Raw genomic sequence first — 17,206 nt, forward strand, 5'->3', positions numbered from 1 at the left:
TGGTCCCCAACTCCAAATCATCTATGTAAATTGTGAACAACTGCGGGCCCAACACTGATCCTTGAGGGACCCCACTAGTTACAGGTTGCCAACCAGAGAAACATCCATTTATCCCCACTCTCTGCTTTCTGTTAGTTAACCAATCCTCTACCCATGCTACCACTTTACCCTCAATGCCATGCATCTCTAGTTTATGCAGCAACCTTTCGTGTGGCACCTTATCAAAAGCTTAATGGAAATCCAGATATACCACATCCATTGGCTCCCCGTTATCTACTGCACTGGTAACGTCCTCAAAAATTTCTACCAAATTAGTCACACACGACCTACCCTTTATGAACCCATGCTGCGTCTGCCCAATGGGACAATTTCCCTCCAGGTGCCCCGCTATTTCCTCCTTAATGTTAGATTCCAGCATTTTCCCTACAACCAAAGTTAAGCTTACCGGCCTATAATTACCCGCTTTCTGCCGACCTCCTTTTTTAAACAGTGGTGTCACGTTTGCTACTTTCCAATCCTCTGGGACCACCCCAGAGTCTAGTGAATTTTGATAAATTATCACTAGTGCATTTACAATTTCCCTAGCCATCTCTTTTAACACTCTGGGATGCATCCCATCAGGACCAGGAGACTTGTCTACCTTTAGCCCCATCAGCTTGCCCAATACTGCCTCCTTAGTGATTACAATCATCTCAAGGTCCTCACCTATCATATCTTTATTTCCATCAGTAACTGGCATGTTATTTGTGTCTTCCACTGTGAAGACTGACCCAAAAAACCTGTTCAGCTCCTCAGCCATTTCCCCGTCTCCTATTATTAAATCTCCCTTCTCATCTTCCAAAGGACCAATATTTACCTTAGCCACTTACATACTGTTCCAGGAAATTATCCCGGACACATTCTATAAACTCCTCCTCAAGGCTGCCTTTACCAACCTGGTTAAACCAATCGACATCAGATTAAAATCTCCCATGATAACCGCTGTACCATTTATACATGCATCCGTTATTTCTTTGCTTATTGCCTGCCCTACCATCCTGTTACTATTTGGTGGCCTATAGACTACTCCTATCAGTGACCTTTTCGCCTTACTATTCCTGATTTCCACCCAAATTGATTCAACCTTGTCCTCCATAGCACCAATATCATCCCTTACTATTGCCCGGATGCCATCCTTAAACAACAAAGCTACACCACCGCCCTTACCGTCCATTCTATCCTTTCGTATAGTCTGATACCCTTGGATATTTAACTCCCAATCGTGACCATCTTTTAACCATGTTTCAGTAATGGCCACTAAATCATAGTCATTCACGATGATTTGCGCCATCAACTCATTCACCTTATTCCGTATACTACGAGCATTCAGGTAAAGTACACTTATGCTGTTTTTTATGTCTTTGTTATGAATCCTAACACCTTGATCAGTAACTTTTCGCAAATTATTTTTCCTCTTATCCTTTCTCCTAATTTTCCTTGTCTTTGAACCCATATCTCTACATAATAACCTGTCACGTTACCTGCTGCCTTGCTCTCCATTAACCATTATTCGGTCCATAGCTTTACCCTTCCCTTCCCCCCAACTTGCTAGTTTAAAGTCCTTGTGACCAACCTATTTATCCTATTCGCTAGAACACTGGTCCCAGAATGGTTCAGGTGAAGACCGTCCCAACGGTACAGGTCCCTCCTGCCCCAGCACTGATGCCAATGCCCCATGAAATGGAATCCCTCTTTCCCGCACCACTCCTTTAGCCATGTGTTAACTTCCCTAATTTTCTCAACCCTATGCCAATTGGCACTTGGCTCGGGTAGTAATCCAGAGATTATAACCTGTTCTTTAATTTAGTCCCTAGTGTTTGATAATCCCCAAACAGGTCCTCTTTCCTAGTCTTACCTATGTTGTTAGTCCCAACGTGGACCATAACAACTGGATCCTCCCCCTCCCTCCCCAAAATCCTTTCAAGCCGACCAGAGATGTCCCTCGCCCTGGCACCGGGCAGGCAACACACCATGCGGGACTCACGATCTGGCTTACAAAGGATGCCATCAATCCCCCTAATTATAGAATCCCCTACAACTACCACTTGTCTTTTTGCTCCCCCCTCTGTGGTCAGTCAACGCATCCTCCCTACAGCCCTCTTCCTCATCCACACAGGGAACAAGTACCTCATACCTGTTGGACAAGGTCAAGGGCTGAGGCTCCTCAACTCGTAAACTCAGGATCCCCCTACCTGCCTCCCTTGCAGTCACACCACTCTGTCCCTGACCACTGACCGAATTAACAGTACTTATTCTACCGGGTGTGACTGCCTCCTGAAACAAAGCGTCCAGGTAATTTTCCCCCTCCCTGATGTGCCGCAGTGTGTGCAGCTCGGTCTCCAGCTCATCAATTCTGAGCCAAAGTTCCTCGAGCAGCCAACACTTGCTGCAGATGTGGTCACTGACGGTCTCAATGGGATCCACCAGTTCCATCATCATACAGCAACAGCACATCACCTGTCCAGCCATATTCAACTAGTTAATTCATTTAAATAATTAAACAATTTTTTTTATAGAACCTCAAGGATAAACCCGAACACCAACAAAAACACAGCCCTCTCACGCCACTCACCCGAACTCAGTCACTCCCCTAAACTCAGATGCACTCTGTTCCAATCAGCACTCAGTCACTCACCTAAACTCAGATGCACTCTGTTCCAATCAGCACTCAGTCACTCACCTAAACTCAGATGCACTCTGTTCCAATCAGCACTCAGTCACTCACCTAAACTCAGGTGCACTCTGTTCCAATCAGCACTCAGTCACTCACCTAAACTCAGGTGCACTCTGTTCCAATCAGCACTCAGTCACTCACCTAAACTCAGATGCACTCTGTTCCAATCAGCACTCCATGTCTAAAGGCACTCCTGCCACACCTTTTGTACCCTGCCTGATTTCCAATGAGCCAATAGGCCCGCTCCAGGAAGTGAAGTCTCCAACTGCCACTCGACCTGTAAACTAAGCACTTTTAAATATGCACTCACCTCTCCCAGCAACCCTGCAGCCTGTGGCCTGCTCCAGGAACTGAAGTCTCTTTTAAATATGCACTCACCTCTCCCAGCAACCCTGCAGCCTGTGGCCTGCTCCAGGAACTGAAGTCTCTTTTAAATATGCACTCACCTCTCCCAGCAACCCTGCAGCCTGACATAGAAGTGGAAGTAAGGCCATTCGGCCCATCAAGTCCACTCCACCATTCAATCATGGCTGATTTCAACTCCATTTACCCGCGCTCTCTCCATTGCCCTTAATTCCCATATGACCTGAAGGAGGGCGTAGAAGGATGGGTGAGTAAATTTGCAGATTACACTAAAGTCAGTGGAGTTGTGGACAGTGCGGAAGGATGTTACAAGTTACAGAGAGACATAGATAAACTGCAGCGCTGGGCTGAGAGTGGCAAATGGAGTTTAATGCAGAAAAGTGTGAGGTGATTCATTTTGGAAGGAATAACAGGAAGACAGAGTACTGGGCTAATGGTAAGATTCTTGGCAGTGTGGATGAGCAGAGAGACCTCAGTGTCCATGTACATAGATCCCTGAAAGTTGCCACCCAGGTCGAGAGGGTTGTTAAGAAGGCATATGGTGTGATAGCTTTTATTGGTAGAGGGATTGAGTTTTGGAACCATGAGATCATGTTGCAGCTGTACAAAACTCTGGTGCGGCCGCATTTGGAGTATTGCGTGCAATTCTGGTCGCCGCATTATAGGAAGGATGTGGAAGCACTGGAAAGGGTGCAGAGGAGATTTACCATAATGTTGCCTGGTATGGAGGGAAGATCTTATGAGGAAAGGCTGAGGGACTTGAGGCTGTTTTCATTAGAGAGAAGAAGGTTAAGAGGTGACTTAATTGAGGCATACAAGATGGTCAGAGGATTGGATAGGGTGGACAGTGAGAGCCTTTTTCTTCGGATGGTGATGTCTAGCACGAGGGGACATAGCTTTAAATTGAGGGGAGATAGATATAAGACAGATGTCAGAGGTAGGTTCTTTACTCAGAGAGTAGTAAGGGCATGGAATGCCCTGCCTGCAACAGTAGTGGACTCGCCAACACTAAGGGCATTCAAATGGTCATTGGATAGACATATGGATGATAAGGGAATAATGTAGATGGCCTTTAGAGTGCTTTCACAGGTCGGCGCAACATCGAGGGCCGAAGGGCATGTACTGCGCTGTAATGTTCTATGTTCGATGTTCCTCTCGCTATGAAGGCCAACATAACATTTGCTTTCTTTACCGCCTGCTGCACCTTCATGCTTACCTTCAGCGACTGGTGTACAAGATCACCCAGGTCTCATTGCACCTTCTCCTCTCCCAACCTATAGCCATTCAAATAATAATTTGCCTTACTGTTTTTTCTACCAAAGTGGATAACCTCACATATATCTACTTTAAACTGTATTTGACCACTCACTCAGCTTGTCCAAATTACACTGAAACATCTCTGCATCCTCCACACAGCTCACCCTCCCACCCAACTTTGTGTCATCTGCAAATATGGGGCCATTACATTTAGTTCCCTCATCTAAATGATGAATATATATTGTGAATAGCTGGGGTGTCAGCACCGATCCCTGTGGTACTCCACTAGTCACTGCCTGCCATTTGGAAAAAGACCCGTTTATTCTTACTCTTTGTTTCCTGTCTGCCAACCTTTTCAAATTGTGTGTGTGTGTGTGGGGGGGGGGGGGGGGGGGGGGGGGGGGGGGGGGGACTGAAGTCACATTGGCTGGTTGAGAATTTGTTAAATTTGAAAAAAAAATAATATTGCAAAACAAATCTAATTGATTAACTAGATAGTGGAGTAACTAAACCTGAGGGCAGTGATCGATATTTAGCATTTAATTTTACAGTAAAAATCATCTAGCGTCAGGGCCATATAGTTAATTGTAACTCAATCTAACAATAATTCAAGTGATTATTTTAAATTAATTAATTAGTGCTTAAATGTCACTCAGCGGGGTGCAGTGCTCCAACTGTGAGATGTGGCAGATCTGTGACGCTTCCAGCATTCCAGTCGGCTACATCTGCAGCAAGTGTAACCAATGGCAGCTCCTCACAGACCACGTGGTTCGGTTGGAGCAGCAATTGGATGCACTTAGGAGCATGCAGGTGGCAGAAAGCATCATAGATAGGAGTTATAGAGACGTGGCCACACCCAAGGTGCAGGCAGAGAGATGGGTGACCGCCAGAAAGGGCAGGCAGTTAGTGCAGGAATCCCCTGTGGATAACCCCCTCTCGAAAAGGTATACCCTTTTGGATACTGTTGGGGGGAATAGCCTATCAGGGGAAAACAGCAGCAGCCAGAGCAGTGGCACCACGACTGGCTCTGATGTTCAGCAGGGAGGGTCAAAGCGCAGAAGAGCAATAGTCATAGGGGACTCGATAGTCAGGGGCACAGATAGGCACCTCTGTGGACATGAAAGAGACTCCAAGATGGTATGTTGCCTCCCTGGTGCCAGGGTCCAGGATGTCTCAGAATGAGTAGCGGGCATCCTGAAGGGGGAGGGCAAACAGGCAGAGGTCGCTGTACATATTGGTACTAACAACAAAGGCAGGAAGGGGCATGAGGTCCTGCAGCAGGAGTTCAGGAAGCTAGGCAGCAAGTTAAAAGACAGGACCTCTAGGATTGTAATCTCAAGATTACTCCCTGTGCCACGTGCCAGTGAGGCTAGAAATAGGAAGATAGAGCAGCTAAACACGTGGCTAAACAGCTGGTGTAGGAGGGAGGGTTTCCGTTATCTGGACCACAGGGAGCTCTTCCAGGGCAGGTGTGACCTAAATAAGGACAGGTTGCATCTAAACTGGAGAGGCATAAATATCCTTGCTGCGAGGTTTGCTAGTGTCACACAGGAGGGTTCAAACTAGAATGGCAGGAGGGTGGGGACTAGAGCAATAGGGCAGAAGGTGAAAGCATTGAGGGGAAACTAGGGAATAGGGCCTGTATGGCTCTGAGGAAGAGCAGACAGGGAGATGTTGCTGAAAACAGCAGGTCTGTGGCCTGAAGTGCATATGTTTTACTGCAAGAAGTATTACGGGTAAGGCAGATGAACTTGGAGCTTGCATTAGTACTTGGAACTTTGATGTTGTTGCCATTACAGAGACCTGGTTGAGGGAAGGACAGGATTGGCAGCTAAACGTTCCAGGATTTAGATGTTTCAGGTGGGATAGAGGGGGATGTAAAAGGGGTGGCGGAGTTGCGCTACTGATTAGGGAGAATATCACAGCTGTACTACGGGAGGACACCTTAGAAGGTAGCGAGGCTATATGGGTAGAGATCAGGAATAAGAAGGGTGCAGTCACAAAGTTGGGGGTTTACTACAGGCCTCCCAACAGCCAGCTGGAGATAGAGGAGCAGATAGGTAGTCAGATTTTGGAAAGGAGTAAAAACAACAGGATTGTTGTGATGGGAGACTTCAACTTCCCCAATATTGACTGGGACTCACTTAGTGCTAGGAGCTTGGATGGGGCAGAGTTTGTAAGGAGCATCAAGGAGGGCTTCTTAAAACAATATGTAGACAGTCCAACTAGGGAAGGGGTTGTACTGGACCTGGTATTGGGGAATGAGCCCGGCCAGGTGGTAGATGTTTCAGTAGAGGAGCATTTCGGGAACAGTGACCACAATTCAATAAGTTTTAAAGTGCTGGTGGACAAGGATAAGAGTGGTCTTGGGGTGAATGTGCTAAATTGGGGAAGACTAATTATAACAATATTAGGCGGGAACTGAAGAACCTAGATTGGCGGCAGATGGTTGAGGGTAAATCAACATCTGACATGTGGAAGGCTTTCAAATGTCAGTTTAAAGGAATTCAGGACCGGCATGTTAACGTGCGAAAGAAAGATAAATACGGCAAATTTCAGGAACCTTGGATAACGAGAGATATTGTAGGCCTTGTCAAAAAGAAAAAGGAGGCATTTGTCAGGGCTAGAAGGCTGGGAACAGACGAAGCCTGTGTGGAATATAAGGAAAGTAGGAAGAAACTTAAGCAAGGAGTCAGGAGGCTAAAAGGGGTCCCGAAAAGTCATTGGCAAATAAGATTAAGGAAAATCCCAAGGTTTTTTACACGTACATCAAAAGCGAAAGGGTTGGCCCACTGAAGGACAGGCAAGGGAATCTATGGGTGGAGCCAGAGGAAATGGGCGAGGTACTAAATGAATACTTTGCATCAGTATTCACCAAAGAGAAGGAATTGGTGGATGTTGAGTCTGGAGAAGGGTGTGTAGATAGCCTGGGTCACATTGAGATCCAAAAAGACGAGGTGTTGGGTGTCTTGAAAAATATTAAGGTAGATAAGTCCCCAGGGCCTGATGGGACCTACCCCAGAATACTGAAGGAGGCTAGAGAGGAAATTGCTGAGGCCTTGACAGAAATCTTTGGATCCTCACTGTCTTCAGGTGATGTCCCGGAGGACTGGGGAATAGCCAATGTTGTTCCTTTGTTTAAGAAGAGTAGCAAGGATAATCCAGGGAACTACAGGCCGGTGAGCCTTATGTCAGTGGTAGGGAAATTACTGGAGAGAATTCTTCGAGACAGGATCTACTCCCATTTGGAAGCAAATGGACGTATTAGCGAGAGGCAGCATGGTTTTGTGAAGAGGCGGCCGTGTCTCACTAACTTGATAGAGTTTTTCGAAGAGGTCACAAAGATGATTGATGCAGGTAGGGCAGTGGAAGTTGTCTATATAGACTTCAGTAAGGCCTTTGACAAGGTCCCTCATGGCAGACTGGTACAAAAGGTGAAGTCACAAGGGAACAGGGGTGAGCTGGCAAGATGGACACAGAACTGGCTAGGTCATAGAAGGCAGAGAGTAGCAATGGAAGGGTGCTTTTCTGATTGGAGGGCTGTGACTAGTGGTGTTCCGCAGGGATCAGTGCTGGGACCTTTGCTGTTCGTAATTTATATAAATGATTTGGAGGAAAATGAAACTGGTCTGATTAGTAAATTTGCAGACGACACAAAGGTTGGTGGAATTCCGGATAGCGATGAGGACTGTCAGAGGATACAGCAGGATTTAGATCATTTGGAGACTTGGGCGGAAAGATGGCAGAAGGAGTTTAATCCGGGCAAATGTGAGGTAATGCATTTTGGAAGGTCTAATGCAGGTAGGGAATATACAGTGAATGGTAGAACTCTCAAGAGTATTGACAGTCAGAGAGATCTAGCTGTACAGGCCCACAGGTCACTGAAAGGGGCAACACAGGTGGAGAAGGTAGTCAAGAAGGCATATGGCATGCTTGCCTTCAATGGCCGGGGCATTGAGTATAAGAATTGCCAAGTCATCTTGCAGCTGTATAGAACGTTAGTTAGGCCACACTTGGAGTATAGTGTTCAATTCTGGTCGCCACACTACCAAAAGGATGCGGAGGCTTTGGAGAGGATGCAGAAGATATTTACCAGGATGTTGCCTGGTATGGAGGGCATTAGCTATGAGGAGCGGTTGAATAAACTCGGTTTGTTCTCACTGGAACAACGGAGGTTGAGGGGCAACCTGATAGAGGCCTACAAAATTATGAGGGGCTTAGACAGAGTGGATAGTCAGAGGCTTTTTCCCAGGGTAGCGGGGTCAATTACTAGGGGGCATAGGTTTAAGGTGCAAGGTTTAGAGGAAATGTACAAGGCAAGTTTTTTACACAGAGAGTAGTGGGTGCCTGGAACTCGCTGCCGGAGGAGGTGGTGGAAGCAGGGACGATAGTGACATTTAAGGGGCATCTTGACAAATACATGAATAGGATGGGAATCGAGGGATACGGACCCAGGAAGTGTAGAAGATTTTAGTTTAGACGGGCAGCATGGTCGGCAGAGGCTTGGAGGGCCGAAGGGCCTGTTGCTGTGCTGTACTTTTCTTTGTTTGATCTTTGTTCTTTTCTTTCCTTCTCATTACACTTTACATGCTAATCTCTTATGTGGGACTTTGCCAAAAGCCTTCTGAAAGTCCTAATAAACCACATCCACTGGCTCCCCCTCATCAACTCTGCTAGTTATATCCTCGAAGAATTCCAATAGATTTATTTTTTAAATTCATTTACAGGATGTGGGCGTCGCTGGCTAGGCAAACATTTATTGCCCATCCTTCGTTGCCCTTCAGAGGGGGTGGTGAGTTGCCTTTTTGAACCTTTGCGGTGCTTAAGGTATAGGTTCACCCACTGTGCTGTTAGGGAGGGTGTTCTAGGATTTTGACCCAGCGACAGTGAAGGAACGGTGATATCTTGTTAGATCTCGTTAGGCATACCGAGTGTCGTAAATCTCGCGAAAGGCCTCTCGCGAGATTTAAAGGCCTCGTCATGTCACTAAATCTGGCGCAAGAAGGACATACGATCCTTCCCTACAGTTAGCCTCAGATCCTGGGCAGCACGGTAGCACAGTGGTCAGCACAGTTGCTTCACAGCCCCAGGGTCCCACGTTCTCCCTGTGTCTGCGTGGGTTTCTTCCGGGTGCTCCGGTTTCCTCCCACAGTCCAAAGATGAACAGGTTAGGTGGATTGGCCATGATAAATTGCTCTTAGTGTCCAAAAAAGGTTAGGTGGGGTTACTGGGTTATGGGTATAGGGTGGAGGTGTGGGCTTAATGTAGGGTGCTCTTTCCAAAGGCCGGTGCAGATTCGATGGGCCGAATGGCCTCCTTCTGCACTGTATATTCTATGATTATCCTATATATGATCCTGTATTTTTGCCTCTGTCTTCACGGTCGAAGATAATAAGAAATTTCCAAGAACTACAGTTAATGCAGCGGAACTTGGGGCAATAACCATCACTAGGGAGATGGTATTGAATCAGCAAATGGGATGAAAGGCAGATAAGTCTCCGGGTCCTGATAACCTGCACCCTAGGATATTAATGGAGGTAGCAGCAGAGATGGTGGATGCATTGGTTATGATATTTCAAAATTCCTTGGATTCTGGAACAGTCCGGTGGATTGCAAACACACTAATGTGATGCCCCCATTCAAAATGGGAGAGGCAAAAAGGAGGAAACTATAGACCGGTTAGCTTGACCTCTGTGGTGGGGAAGTTGCTGGAATCAATCATTAAGGAGGAGATTACTGAACATTTGGAAAAACAAAGCTCAATCCACCATTGTCAGCATTGCCAGCATGGTTTTATGAATGGTAAGTCGTGCTTGACGAACTTGCTTGAGTTCTTTGAGCACGTGACCGGCAAGGTGGATAATGGCAACCCTGTGGATGTGGTTATCTAGACTTCCAGAGGGCGTTTGATAAGGTGTTGCATAAAAGACTGAGCAAGATGGTGAGATCGCAGTGGATTCAGGGTAGAGTACTAGATTGGATTGAGGATTGGCTGACTGACAGAAAGCAGAGGGTCGTGATAAATGGGTCTTTCTCTGGCTGGCGAACTGTAACTAGTGGGGTGCCGCAGTGGTCAGTCCTCGGACCTTAATTGTTCACAATCTATATAAATGATCTGCAAGCAGGGACATAGTGCAACATAGCAAAGTTTGCAGATGACACTAAAATAGGTAGGAAAGCAGGCAGTGAAGAGGAGATAAAGATTTGACAAATGGATATAGATAGGCTAGGAGATTGGGCCAAAATTTGGCAGATGGAGTTTAATGTAAATAAGTGTGAGGTTATCCATTTTGGCTGAAAAAATAGAAAGGCAAATTATTATCTAATTGGAAAGCAGATTCAAAATGCGTCTGAGCAGGGGAATCTGGATGCCTTTGTTCACGAATCACAGAAAGTCTGTATGCAGGTACAGCATGTAATTAAAAAGTCATATTGCAAAAGGACTGGTGTATAAAAGTGGAGAGGTGTTGTTGCAATTGTATAGGGTGTTGGTGGGACCATATCTGGAGTATTGTGTCCAGTTTTGGTCTCCTTACTTGAGGATGGGTGTGGTGGCATTGGAGGTAGTTCAGAGGAGATTCACCAGATTGATTCCGGGGATGAAAGGGTTGACTCACGAGGTTAAACAGTTTGGGCTTACACTCGCTGGAGTTTAGAAGGATGAGAGGGAACCCATTGAGGTATATATGATTCTAAAAGGGATTGATAAAGTAAACGTAGACCAAATGTTTCCCCTTGTAGGGCAATCTAGAACACGGGGTCACAGATATAGGTTGAGAGACGGTAGATTTAGAACTGAGATGAGAAGGAACAACGTCTCGCAGAAGGTGATGAATTTGTGGAACTCGCTGCTTCATAGTGCGGTGGAATCTGAGTCATTAAATGGTTCCTTGAAGGAAATAGATATATTGCTGATAAAATACGGGTTAAAGGGATATGGGGAACAGATGGGGAGGTGGATTTGAGACCAGGAAAAGATCAGCCATGATCTGATTGAAGGGTGGAGCAGGCTCGAAGGGCTGAATTGCCTACTTCTGCTCCTAATTCCTATATTTCTATGTATATACTGCCATCACAGTAGAGATCAATCAAGTCCTTGCAGTTCAGGGATTACAGTTCAGGTACTTTTTAAACCAATTCCCTGAACCACTGGAAGTGATGCTTCAAGATTAATGAGGACTGAAGCAAATGTTTCTGACTCTTTGGATTTATTTCCTTTATACATTTCAGATTCCTCCATGAATGATACCTGTCATTTATCATCTTCCATTGTCTAAAACACCTTTGCAAATTTATTTTCCTCTCTGTGTTCTATTATTATCTTTTTGGGTTCTGATTCTAAACCAAATAATCAATTTTCTTGTTTTTCCACTGAGAATGCTATGAAAGTGTATGTGACTCTGAGTTTGGGTGTGATATTCATCATCTGAGAAGAGTCACTTTTGGACCGAAGGTCAGGATTTTACAATTTTGCAGTGGGCCAGCCAAAGGTCTATTGACTTTCGGCCGGAGCAGACGATCCCGATAGTGGGCAGGCCCAGAAACTCCCGTCCTGAGACTTTGAACTCCATTTATTTTTAAAACATTTGGGCACCCAGCTACAAGAGAACATTATATCGTCATCACCATTCCATGGTCCTTCAGCCAGCATCCCCATTCATCGGATTGGCTGGTAATATGGGGCTCTGCTAGAATAGCTCAGCCATTTTGAGGGCTAGAGATTGTGCATTGGTGGCATTACCAAAGTTTTTTAAAATAAATTTAAAGTGCCCAATTTCTTTTCTCCCAATTAAGGGGCAACTTTACATGGCTAATCCACCTACCCTGCACATCTTTGGGTTGTGAGGGGGAGACCCACGCAGACACGGGAAGAATGTGCAAACTACACATGGACAGTAACCCGGGGCCAGGATCGAACCCGGGTCCTTGGTGCCGTGAGGCAGCAGTGCTAACCACTGTGTCATCGTGCCATCCTAGGCATTTCCAGAGTTGTGCCCTTTTACTTCATAGAAGTTGTTCAACTAGTATTGGTGTAACCTTAAACTTTAACTTAAACTATAAGTTTAAATGCCTGTTTCTACACTTTCCCCTCCTGCTCGTCATAAATTACAATTCATTTAACAAAGTATATTGTTCACAAATGGCTGATGAGAGCACGATAATACTACCGAACGAGATTCTTTAATGTTATCAACAGCAATAAATTACGAGGTGCAATATGAATGATGACCTATGGCTCGATCGTGAATCTTTTCTGTTTGCACATATTCAGTGCAAAGTGCACCTTCAATGTGGGCAATTCTTTGCACAGAATTTCCAGGCTGTTTAATTTGACCTGGGGGGAGATTGCAATGCTCCATTGCAACATAATTGCTGAGATGATTAAGAGCTTTTTGTTGTGAGAAGAAGCAAGGGAGACAGTAAGTCAGAATTGTCATAACAGAGGTGAAACATTAATGGGATGGATTTGGAAATAAGAAGATAGATCTGGTGGAAGAAGAAAAAAAATGGACCAAGAGATTGTGATCATTTTCTGAGTAATTTCAATTTTTGTTTTGCAAATTTGTTAGATTTTTATTTTGCCATTTATTGTGCTTCTTACCATGCCAAGGAACAACGTGGCCACTGATGGATGTAGCAAGATTGTGAAAGACTAGTATATTTACGCAAGCTGATGGGGACCCTGATTCCAGAGGTGCGGTTTGAGCCCTTTAAGAAACTTCCTTTCAAAGATTATATCACCTAGGAGGAGCACTTAGAAGGGGAGAAGACTAATGCGAGCCAGCTAAAAATGAACAGGTAGGTTCAAGCGAAGTAAGTTGGGGGTTGAACGATGAAAATGGACTGGGTGTGTTTGCTTTGTGTTATATTGATTAAAACATTGTTATAACACCAACCGATGCTACGACTGAACGGTGAGGTCCCAAAGCAGAACCTCTGCTCTCGAGACTTTAATCGATTTTTGTTTAGAGATGAGGATGCACAGAGTCGTAAGACTGCCGATTAACTATTTACAAAATAATAAAGCATTTATCAAACAAGAAACGATTAACCACAATACACTACTTCACCCCACCTTTATCTTTACAGATGTACACAGATTTGTGAGGATAACACGAGCTACAAAATTTATCTTATACTCTAATGTTCTTAGTACGTACACAGCCTCTGTAAACCAACAGGTCAACTGTGGTCACACCGACTACACTCTGAAACCAAGTGACAGATGCCACCCCATATAACTACTGCGGATTTCTCATCAAATCTCCCCAGTGCTTGTTACATTGTGAGCCAACTGATCTAACTGGAACTCTGACTTCCACACACGTGTTTCCACATTCCCCTCCTGAAAACATGTCTTGGAATCTTTTCTGAAACAATGTTTTCTCTCGGATGCCTTCACCAAAGATTCACTTCCAGGATTTTAATCTATCCCTTCAGTATTTCACTGCCTTGAATTTCCAAGTGCCAAGCTTCCACACAATATATCAGGTACCCAGACACGCCAACAGAACACCATTGCTTGACAGGCTGTATTAAGGTGCCACCAAACTTTTGATTTACTTTGGATGTCTGATTTCACACCGAGCTGACTTTAAATCTGGTTCTTGCGGCTGTGTCTTTAACTCAGAGCACTTTCTCTGCTTTACCTTGCATTTGCCTCCAACAGGATTTTGTTCAACTTCTTAGCGAAGCACGGTAGCAGAAGTGGATAGCACTGTGGCTTCACAGCGGCAGGGTCCCAGGTTCGATTCCCCACTGGGTCACTGTCTGTGCGGAGTCTGCACGTTCTCCCCGTGTCTGCGTGGGTTTCCTCCGGGTGCTCCGGTTTCCTCCCACAGCCCAAAAACGTGCAGGTTTGGTGGATTGGCCATGATAAATTGTCCTTAGTGACCAAAAAGGTTAGGAGGGGTTATTGGGTTACGGGTAAAGGGTGGAAGTGAAGGCTTAAGTGGGTCGGTACAGACTCGATGGGCTGAATGGCCTCCTTCTGCACTGTATGTTCTATGTTCTTGTTCTTTCTTCCTTTCATTTAACTGTCTTCCTGAGACATACTTGTGTCCTACCTTCCTGATTTCTGGACTTTCTTTTATTCTTTTGGAAGACTGCTCCAGGCAGTTCCCTTCCCAGCTTCTCCTGGGACCAGCTCAAAAGTCCTTTCTCTCCTCAGGTGACTCCTGGTTGCTAAGCAACAACCTATTTTTCCTTTAAGCCCTGTTTGCTTTCACATCGTTAAACTTCATTACCATACATGCATTTCAACCAACTGAAGTCATTACTCCTTTCAAACACAGAAACAGAAAATTAAACTTAGTTAAAGCTTTGCCCTATTTCTAAAGCTCACAAATACAAAAATAGATTACATTAAACTACCACTGTTTCCTGACCAGATGTTATTAGAAACTTGGAATATTCAACTACTATTTGTAAGGAAAGTAAACCTCTGAGAAAGAGGAACCTATAACAAAAGATATTCAAAAAGTATTTTGATTGATTTCATTGGTTCCCCTTCACTTGGGAAACACTTTGAAGTCTACTTAGTACATTAATAATATTCAACTGATTGTTGGCTGGCTGCCTTTTAATTACTTGCACAGAAGATGGTGGCTTTCGCAAGGCAGTATTATTCAAAATACACATCACTAACCTCATGGAGCTAATTTTGTAGACCTCTATCAGGTCTCCCCTCAGCCTCTGTCTTTCCAGTGAAAACAATCCTAGTTTATTCAACCTCTCCTCATAGACAATACCCTAGAGACCAGGCAACATCTTGGTGAATCTTCTTTGCACTCTCTCCAAAGCTTCCACGTCCTTCTGATAATCTGGTGACCAGAACTGCACGTAATACTCCAAATGCAGCTGAACTAAGATTTTATATAGCTGTAACACAATTTCCAAACTCTTGTACTCAATGCCCCGGCTGATGAAGGCAAGCATGCCATATGTGCCACCAGTGTTGTCACTTTTAGGGAACTGAGGCTCTGCACATCCAGATTCCTTTGTATGTTAATGTTCCTAAGGGTTCTGCCATTTACAGTATAATTCATACCTAGATTTGCTCCTCCAAAATGCATCTCCTTGCATTTGTCTGGATTAAACTCCATCTGTCATTTCTGTGCCCAAGTCTCCAATCTATCAATATCCTGTTGTATCCTCTGACAATCCTCGGCACTGTCAGCAACTCCGCTAATCTTTGTCTCATCCGCAAACTTACTAATTAGACAACCCACATTTTCCTCCAGATCATTTATAAATACAACAACAGAGGTTCCAGCCCTGATCCCTGCAGAACACCACTAGCTACAGATCTCCATACAGAAAATCATCCTCCCACCGCTACTCTCTGGTTGCGCTGGAGCGTGCCCATACAGCTGATGGGTCAGCTGGGGCCAGAAGGCACCTAGGGAGGTGGCTTGGAGGGACACCGATATTTCCCATGGCCCTAAGTTCACAATGGGCTGTTAGCGACCTGCACATCTGCATGGCTAACTTTCCGGCTGCGGTAATGCTGTTCCACGCCCGTCCACCCTGACCCCACAGCCCACCTCCTGGCCACCCCCCACTACTCCCTCGGCCAGCGGCGATGTTGGAAACTTGCCATACCCCCTCACTCTCCCTCAGCAGCCACAACGCCGGTTTTGCAATTTTAAATGGGCAGCCCGGTAGCACAGTGGTATGGGCAACACGGTAGCATAGTGGTTAGCACAGTTGCTTAACAGCTCCAAGGTCCCAGTTTCGATTCCCGGCTTGGGTCACTGTCTGTGCGGAGTCTGCACATCCTCCCCGTGTCAGCGTGGGTTTCCTCCGGGTGCTCCGGTTTCCTCCCACAGTCCAAAGATGTGCAGGTTAGGTGTATTGACCATGCTAAATTGCCCTTAGTGACCAAAAAGGTTAGGTGGGGTTACTGGGTTACGGAGATGGGGGGAGGCGTGGGCTAAGTAGGGTGCTCTTTCCAAAGGCTGGTGCAGACTCATTGGGCCGAATGGCCCCCTTCTGCACTGTAAATTCTATGATTCTATGAAAAGCACAACCGCGCCATCGGGAACTCGGCCCATCGGAGATGGAGAATCGCGGAGGTCCTGGAGAATAATGGTAGGCAAATACTGTTTACTGTACATACATTCTGGATCGCATTGACGCCACAGTCGCGGCACCGGAGAATTGGGATTTGCCGTCAAATTGGCTCTTTATAGGATCTTGCTGTGTGTAAATTGGCTGCTGTGTTTCCTCCAACGGTACTTCACATAATTGGCTGTCAAGCGCACTGGGATGTTCTGAAGTTGTGAAAGGCTCCATTGGACTGCAGGCCTCTTTCTTAAAATAGTCAGATTCTAAAGTGCACATTTAAAAAAAATTGTTTACACGCACTCTACCTCCTCGATTGCTAAATGGTGCTCAATGTTTATTGAGCAAAGGTGTTTATGTACACCTACTTTTGTTCTGTGAGTGTAAACAAAGGATTTCTTACAATGACTAATGCATGTAGTTAAATGTGTCACACCCATACCTGTGGCTAATGAACACCATCTATTGGACATGGATCAACTCCATTGGATGGCAAGGCATGCATCAGGTGAACTTCCAATCTGAATATAGAAAAAGATCATGAACATTCTCTGTAGAACTGCTTTCGTGGCTCAGAACAGAAGAAGTGCACTGTCAAACGTCAAACATTAATTGCAAGGGAACAATCATGCCCCATGAATTTGAGTATTTTAATATAGAAATGGTCAAGCCATCAGCAATGCAAGGTAAGGTAAAGTCACCAGGTGACCATAGACTGCTTTACCCTTAGATGGGGAGAGCTCACTGATGGTGATGTAAACTAAGGGTAAGGCTGAGAATAACCTCAGCCGGTACAGGAATTGAATT

Source organism: Scyliorhinus torazame, chromosome 4 (assembly GCF_047496885.1).
Source record: "Scyliorhinus torazame isolate Kashiwa2021f chromosome 4, sScyTor2.1, whole genome shotgun sequence".
Lineage (NCBI taxonomy): Eukaryota > Metazoa > Chordata > Chondrichthyes > Carcharhiniformes > Scyliorhinidae > Scyliorhinus > Scyliorhinus torazame.